The sequence below is a fragment of the Pholis gunnellus genome (assembly GCF_910591455.1).
Source record: "Pholis gunnellus genome assembly, chromosome: 11".
NCBI classification, from domain to species: Eukaryota; Metazoa; Chordata; class Actinopteri; order Perciformes; family Pholidae; genus Pholis; species Pholis gunnellus.
Window position 1 is genome coordinate 15,650,459 of NC_136538.1, and position 8,533 is coordinate 15,658,991.

Sequence of the window (8,533 nt, forward strand, 5' to 3'; positions counted from 1 at the left end):
TTCAGATCCGTTAGCCAAACTAGCCTCCAAATTCATTGAAACTGACAACATATGCTGGCAAATACACACAATGTGTTAATCTGTGTACTTAGTGTGAGCTAACCGCTATCTTTTACAGTTTTTCTGTGTATATCCATCCAACGTATGTATACTTTCTTGATTACATGGAATACAGCTGAATACAGCTGAGTATAGCTGCGAACGGTGTGAGAACAGCCTCATATTTGCATTACATTTCGTCATGCTGTATATTGGAGAAGATATGCTCTCTATTTTGCTGTGTTTTGTCTTTTTGTGTTTGCTTTAGATGCATGTGTTGAGCTCTCAGGGCCACCGTACTCTGATGGGGTCTTCAACCTTGTGACAGAGGGACTTTGTCTCAGAGTTACATCTTTTGTCAGTAAAATGTCAACTGACAATAACAGTTTAGGGTAATGAATTATTCATATCTAGCAGATAATGAGTATTTCACTTCTATGTCCTTTGTTTTAGTGATTCAAATAAACTGGCTTTAGCAAATGAAAAGACTTTGTTGACTTTGTTGTCACGCTCTAAGTCCACTGATGTTTTCTAGTCACGATAAGTATATTGCTCTGAAGGTGTTAGCTGTATGGACAAACACAGTGGACACTTCAGGAGAAAACATACAACAGCCAGACGGATCTCTTCACCAGCTCTTATCCCTCATGCCTGACTCCAGATGGCTCCATAATCAGCTCACCTTTCTTGAGAAAATGGATATTGTGCCACTCTGCACTCGCTCGCTCGAAACCAGATTATTTTTTGCTCCCCTAACAATTCCCGGGGTGAAACCGAGGTGTCTCTTTTCACGCCTGTCCCCAGCTGTCTGACACTTTACCATCAAGGAGCAGCGACACAAGGGTTGTGATGTTGGCATCACAGGAAACATTCCTCCGTGTGTTTGTTTTAATTGCACTGAGGCATTTCACGGAGGAGTTGACCTCTGTAAACAAAATATTATGGCGATCACCCATTTTACAGACAAAATTGTGTTTGATTTGTGGTGTAAATATGGATATCTATTCATTTTAGTCACAGGCATCTCAGTCATCAGAGCTTGTTTATCTCACTTTGCATCAGGATTGAAATCCCTGCACTCATGGTATTATTGATACCCACCTTTGAGTCATGGACAAAGCCCTGGATGTATTGAATGAAAAGGGACATGTTACATAAGCTGTGGAGAATTCCTCTCATCTCTCAGGCTGCGAGACAACAAGTAGCCGTCTTTCCACCCCAGCTGGCCGTGCAGCAGCTGCACTAAAGCAACAAACTAATACAGCAGTGGAGGTGGGAAGTAATTGATGGTTTTGAGTGAAATGAAATGACCCCGTTGTCATCTTTAGCTCACCTCAGGCCTCTCAGCCTCACACATAGGCCGACATGGATGCTGCCTCACTCTCTCTCTCTCTCCATCTCTACCTCTCATCCTTTGTGTTTGTGTTAGCGAAAGTGCGTGTTTGACAAGGTCGTCACCTGAGACACATATGCGATGAATAACCGCCTGAGAGGATGAGCTGCGTTGACTGTTTTTTGGAGCTCGAAACATGTGTTGCAAAGCGATGTAGTCCGTCTCCAGAGAAGCTTCTTTTTCTTGTGTAACAAGCTGTAAACACACCTGAGATATGAGTCACATCACCGGAGAGCTATAGGATCTACTAGCGTGCCATTATCAGGCTGTTAACAAGGAATGCGTTTAATGGAAGCTAGTATGAGAGAGCACGTTCCTCCCCCTGTGTGTAAACCATACCATATGGAGGCTGTATGCCAGGAGTTGTTCTGCGAAGGTCAGGGAATAAATCTGCACAAAGCTTTCACATACAATGAGTTGATTTTACTGGTAATAATGGTTTTATCAACCATTTAGAGCACATTCTGAGCTTTGATATCTTGTGGAAAAACAAGTTGTGCTTTATCCAACATGACTGATAATCAGTCAATAAGCGAAAAAGACGCACACATGGAGTTTTTATAAGTACATATATATATATATATACAACTTCAGTCCAAAATGTGTATTTATATTGAAACATCTAGGAAACATTCAGCTGTTCTTCCTTTGAGTCTCATATTTGAGAAAACAACAACAACTGTGCGGTCAGTTGAGTGTTTGTGCCGAAAAGGAACTGAGAAGTGTGAAAAATATTTTTCCTCTTAAAAATGAGATTATTGTAAAGCTTTTACAAATCACCTTAGCCTGTTATTCAGCTGCAGGTGAAGGCCTGCTATGAAAAGAGAAAGATGTTGCACGTAGCTTAGATGGAGTTTGATGTAACCTGGGAGTTTTCTTCAGAGATGTACAGTGTATGAGCTCTCCACCTTCTGCCAGAGCTCCAACTAAAGGTCAAAAGCGGGAGCAAAGCCGAATCTGTAGTCTGATTTGAAGGAGTTTCTGGTGAAGCATGATTTGATTTGATTTTGCAACCGACTGGCCCAGTTGACAACTATTAAGAACAACTATTTAGGAATCAATCTTCTCGCTGACGGCCTCGTTTACTTGTGTAGGTCATGTAAAGCCATCAGTCGGCTAGCAAATTGAGAGCATTTCAGTACCATACAGCTGTTAAACAAATGCAGTGAGGTGAAAAGGACAATATTCCCCCCTCTGATTTGTAGTGGAGTAGAAGTAAAAAAAAAAAAAATGGAAATAGTTAAGTAGAAGTGCACTTAACTGCAGCACTTGAGTAAATGTTCTGCATTACATTCCACCACTGGACAGCTAGAAGACAGTGGCCGTGGCGCACAGGAGTGTAAAATCACAGCGTATTGGACCCTTGAATTCTTCGGCACATGCTTTCTCTGCAGGGATCCCGGCGAACTGAGCTCGCTTTGCACAACCGGTGAAAGGACAGAATGTAAAGTCACAGCGGAGGCATGGTCCAAGCGTCTGCAGCGAGCTGGAACAACCGTGCCACAGCACGCCTTCACTTCAACAAACTCATAAAAGTCTGCGCAGCTAAAGATAGACACATGCGGTCACAGGGACACGGCAATAAACCAGTAGGAGACCCCCAGGGCCCTCGGATGCATGCCTATCTTGCTGCCATTGTGCCGATCCTCAGCCTGTCACTGAACTAAACCCTTCTCAACATGTCACCTAAAGACCTATATGTAGAATGCATGGTGCTTTAATATCCCAAACAATGACTTGAGGACGTGTCACACGGTTAATATACTAACAGTGCTAGCATTAGCTCTGCAGGAGAACCCTCTCCCGTCTGCACGGTTGAGCCTTACAACTAGAGGGCCCCCACATTCCTGGCTCAGCTGGACATTCAACAGGCCACCACCTGCGGCATGTCAACAAACTCTACGGGGTTAACAATCCCCCCCCCCTCACTGTGAAAGCATTTACCATCTCCCTAACTGGAAGGTGCTGTAAAAGAAATTGTGTCTGAAAGCACTTACAGGACCTGTTAGTGAACGCTGTCCAGCAATAATAATAGAAAATAGAAACATCAGAGGCAAAGAGAGGAGTGATTTAAAAGTATTTTTAAAGATATACAGCAACACAAAGCGAAGAACAGAGATGATGCTGCGTACACAATAAAGAGAATGTACCAAGAAGAGATGTTGAGGATACAGTTGACGCTCGAAACAAAAGGCTGATGTCTTTGACTGACATTTGCCCACAGTGCTGACAGTGGGGGAAGGAAAGACACGGCGTCTTGTCTCAGCTGTCACTTCAGAGTCCGTGGTGGGAAAAACGTGAGAACAACAATGCCCACACTCTCAGTCACCTCCACAAGCTGAGATCCCCTCTCCACCAGCCAAATAAAGCCACACTGGAACATCTTTTGTTCTCTTTGTCTCGTTCTTATTGTGTACAGTGTTTCCCTTATTCATCTTCTTGAAAAGATTTGACTGACTGTGATGAAAAGAAAAAGAAGATGACACAATTCATTTTCTTTGGCAGCCGAATGCAACAATTGGCTTTGATGTCTAATTTAAGAAACCTTCGAGGTTCACTGTGGATTAAGTGCAAATGTAATTTCCCTATTTGCATAACAAAGACTAGACTGATTGATATTAGGGGAGATTGAGATCTTATCGCCTGATCTGCGCTTCGTAGCAGTTGCCTAGTAGCCAGCGACGCCCTCTTCCTTTCCAATCGACATCACATGGCGCCAGAGGAGCTCACCCAGAATAACTGGACGGGCCTCCAGGGGCAACCGCTCACTAATGTAATATGCACGAGCTGAGTGGCCATCTATTTCTTGGATATCACGGATAGTGTGTGAGATATTCACAGAAACAGAGAGACTTTCTTCATAGATGCTCGGGTGAATCTGTGCCTATGTTGCGTAACAGCGTACAGTAAAAAAAAAATCGGACCATGTTTTCTGGATGAGGGCACATTACTGTATTGCTGCGGGAAAAAAACAAACCGGTGGATGACTCAGCCCGAAAGAACGCTCGGAGGTATCTGGTAAAAAGTCAGACATGGCTGTTAAACACTCCTCGTCTTCATGTTCCAGGCGTGATCGCTCTTCATTTGCGTGTGCTGCAGTAAATCAGCCATGCAGGCCTTCATGATGGAGAAGCCTTTGACCTTGTGCATGCTCATCAAGACAAACAGCGTCACTCTTCATCCGCATAGATTGCAGCTGCAGTGTTTCTCTATTTTCTAGCACCATTGCTTCTGAGGCCATGTCAGACGTATATATTTCATTTTGATCTGATCTCTAGCCGGGTTATTTGTCACACAAACCTGTCTTCCTTTTTTAATTTTTCACCGCAGAGCGAAAGGTAATGTTCCTACGGCCAAAGAAAGTATGATTACTTAGCAGATTGGACTTAAGAGGATCAGGTACATAAATCAGCTTTTTTTAAAAATACAATAAAGATGAGACAGCGGCTGAACCTGCTTTTACAGGCTCTACTTTTATTTATTTTTCAAAACCCTGAATGGAGCAGCTACAGAACATCAGAACAGTTTTGAAAATCAAAGATTACTGATTTAGAGTAAGTCGTTGAAATGAACAGTGGTCTAGAAGATTGTTTGATGGGTTGAGATCTCTTCAGCTCTACTGAACTACAGATCATATACCGGAGCACCTCTATAGTGCTCCGGTATATTCCTCAGGGGCACTTGTGCTCTCTGGCTTTAACAGCCTCATCACTCCTTATATATGGTCAGTATTTTCTCCCCGGGCATGCCGTGACTTACTGAACTAACACGTACAAGTGTTACATAAGACTTTATATAGTCTGGATTTATCGCTGACTCTTCCCGTGTTTCCCCATCTGCTGACCAAATCTTTGTTCTTCTTTCCAAATGCCATCCCAGAGCTAACAAGTCACCATGACTTCGAAAATAATAGAAAATAATCCATGGCAGTCGGTCACAGCGGGGCTTGATACAGAGCACTAGAATACAAGAATCCTCATCAGAGCTACTCAGCAACACACTGAGAACAATCAAAGGAAGACAAAATAGGAGGATGGAGGCTTGTGGCTTTCAGTCAATGTTGCAGTCGGCTGCCGTACTTCAAAATCACTCTCTATTGATTTACTGCACATCAGGTCTGGATTTTTCATTGTGGCTTTTTACAGGAAGTTGTGATTTTGTCCAATGACCAGCAAGAAGCAAGCCAATAGTTTCCCACAATGCCTTGAGAGCCAAGAGAGCCAGAGAACACACTGCTGCTGTGGATGCCAGGAGCAACGACCAATGAAGCTCAAGACGCACTGGATTCAAATATCAAGAGATGTTCTGTCTACCAATAGCCAGCAATAAATCCCAAATATGTATTGATATTCTGATATTCACTACATTAAATCTGCTCTAATATAATCATATTTAATGAGAATATAATGATACAACATTTAGACTATGACTAGTGTGAAAAGGGTCGCTTGATGAACCCAGATGTGTTGTCCCGCTCAGATCTACGGAGCTTTTTAGCATCTTTGAGCTGGTTGTTTTGGTTTTATGGCCCGCAACTTTACAACTTTGGTTCATCCTCACCGCTTTCATCAGCGCCATTTCGAGACCCAAAGTTTACAAATTTCCATTCGCTAAATTAGTGACGAGCTGGGGAACATAGTGGAGCATTTAGCAGTTAAAGAGACAAATATTTTTCGTTGGTGGAGACCAAAAACAGAGTTTAAAGTGACCAGAAATTTGTCACGTGACCAGAAACACGACTCCAAATGAATGCTGATGTTCCGTCGTATTTGCTGTGTGTGTAAGGTTACCGATATAATAATAAACCAATATCACATAACATTCATATTAAGGTTGTAAAATGTCAATGTTGAAATTTTAGTTTTTGCCGACCTCCAGTGGTTTGATTATGTTCACCTTGATGCAGTGATGTACAGATGTACCCCAGGACCCTGTGACATCACCGTTGGGTGTGGTTACAGGTGTAGCAAAGCACATTCTTCTGACCGCACCCAGTCAAACATTGCTTTTCAACCTGGTGTCAAGTTACTCTTAAAGGAAAGGCACATACTAGTACACATATTCAAATAAGACGAGATTTCAAAATCCACATTACAGTGATCAATAAATACCTATAGAGCCACAGCTCAGGAGCGGTGTGGTCTCTATCTAAATTACACTTTGACAACAAGGATCTGACGATAATCAGGCTGCCATCTGCTCATCCGAACATGGCCCGTTTCCAAAATCCATCAACAAAAATAAACCACTCAGTAGCCAGAGATCAGAGTGTCTCTTGAAGGATGATACATTAAAAATCGTGCTCACAGGTACAGCGGTGAGAATACCGAGGACGTCCATATCTGCATATCGGTCTGCTGTGCCAGCACTGGTGGCGAGGACTGTGGACAGATGTCACAGAAACTGTTTCCAGAGAGTCACCTCGGTTGGCGTGAGATGACTCTTGACTTGTTACATCACTCAGTACGTCGCTCTCCCTCGGACGGAAACCTGCTCCAAAACCTGTGAGATTTAGAGAAGGGAGAGGAAGCAATGTCACAAGCCGTGACCCGACTTATCAACACCGTCTGAGCTGGAGTTTCTCAGACTCTCTCGGAGCACAGCGTGTCCCGAGGATAACCTCCACCACTGAAAATCACCTTGTCATATGGGCTGTTATGCCGTTTACTGAGTCACCTCTCGAGTGGTAGATGGAAACTGCAGTGCAATTTCAAGTGGTCAGAGGCTGGAGGGAGAGTTGGACCAACTGACAGAGCGTGGCGAGATTAACAAGCTCTGAAGTGAGGGGGGGGGGGGGGGGGGTCATTTCATGGTCTCTTATGATTGTGTGTGGGGCCCTGATGGTGGAGAGGGTGGCGTTACATCTCACTGATAATGGTGTGTGTGATGAAAATAACTATCGTCGTTACAACTGTCTTCAGCAACAGCCTCATTGGTTTTGGGTCTGGAGTGCTTCGATCATATCAAGTTTCTTGAGAGCAAAGCGTGCTGTTGTCGGAGGACGATCATGTTTGTTTCTCTCCTGACCTCGCCGCGCGTCAAAAATTGTTGGCAATAAAAGGGATATAAAAACGCATCTTGCTGTTTTTGAGTGCTGATATTTTAGCCTTTTTTTTTGCAGTCTTTCAGATCCGTGCTTGCAGCAAAGTGAACCAAAACAGCACAGAGATTATTGGGCTGATGTACACTTAAAGTTTGGGGTCAGCAACAATGGAAAAACCAGCGAGATGTAATGAGAATTTCAACAAATATAACAACAAAAGGTTTGAAAAAACATTGCCAACCCTTGCCGTAAATTGGCTACAATCAATATTTTATAATAACATTGTGTCAAATGACAATGTGAATCATCACCTGAATCTGCTTCTTATGTTTACGGAGCTTCATAGTGAGTTCCAGCTCATTGTTTAACTGTTTCACTGTTTTGGAGTCTTACTGCAGAATGTGTAACTAAGCTTGTTTGCTAACAAGTTCACAATATCGACATTAAGAATGATGGAGTATTAAGGCCTATTGTGACTTGATCAACTATTATAGATGTCAATCAGAGGAGGATATGTACTCTCATTCACACGCTCCTCAAAAACACACACACAGCACTAGACAAGTGCTTGCAAACGCAGAGAGGCATGTGGAGGCATTAATGTTCAACCTGGAAACTTCTTAATCTCCACGAGACATTGGACAATCAACAGGCTTTATATTCTAGAACGTGATTGTATATCATGGCAGTTTTATTAGCCCAATCCTTCTCTCTCTCTCTCTCTCTCAAACCACTCACTTTCCGGGTTCATCCATTAATAGACAAAACTCCACTCCAGCAACATTATCTTCACGGGCTAAGTATGGTATTAGGGTGAACAACCGCATCACTGCTGAGAATAGAATAGAGTTTGTTTGTGTTCCCGTTTGTTCCCATTGTGAACCCATGAATCAGATCGCTGTTTCTCTTGGCTTCACGGCCTTAAGGGAGGGTATGATGCTGTGGCGCAACTGGAAAAAGATAACGTTCACATATTGACGCACAGGCAGTAGAAATGTTCTTCTTTTGGAAAAGTGATTGATGGACGGCGGAGTGTAGCGCGGAGGATGGCCAGAGTG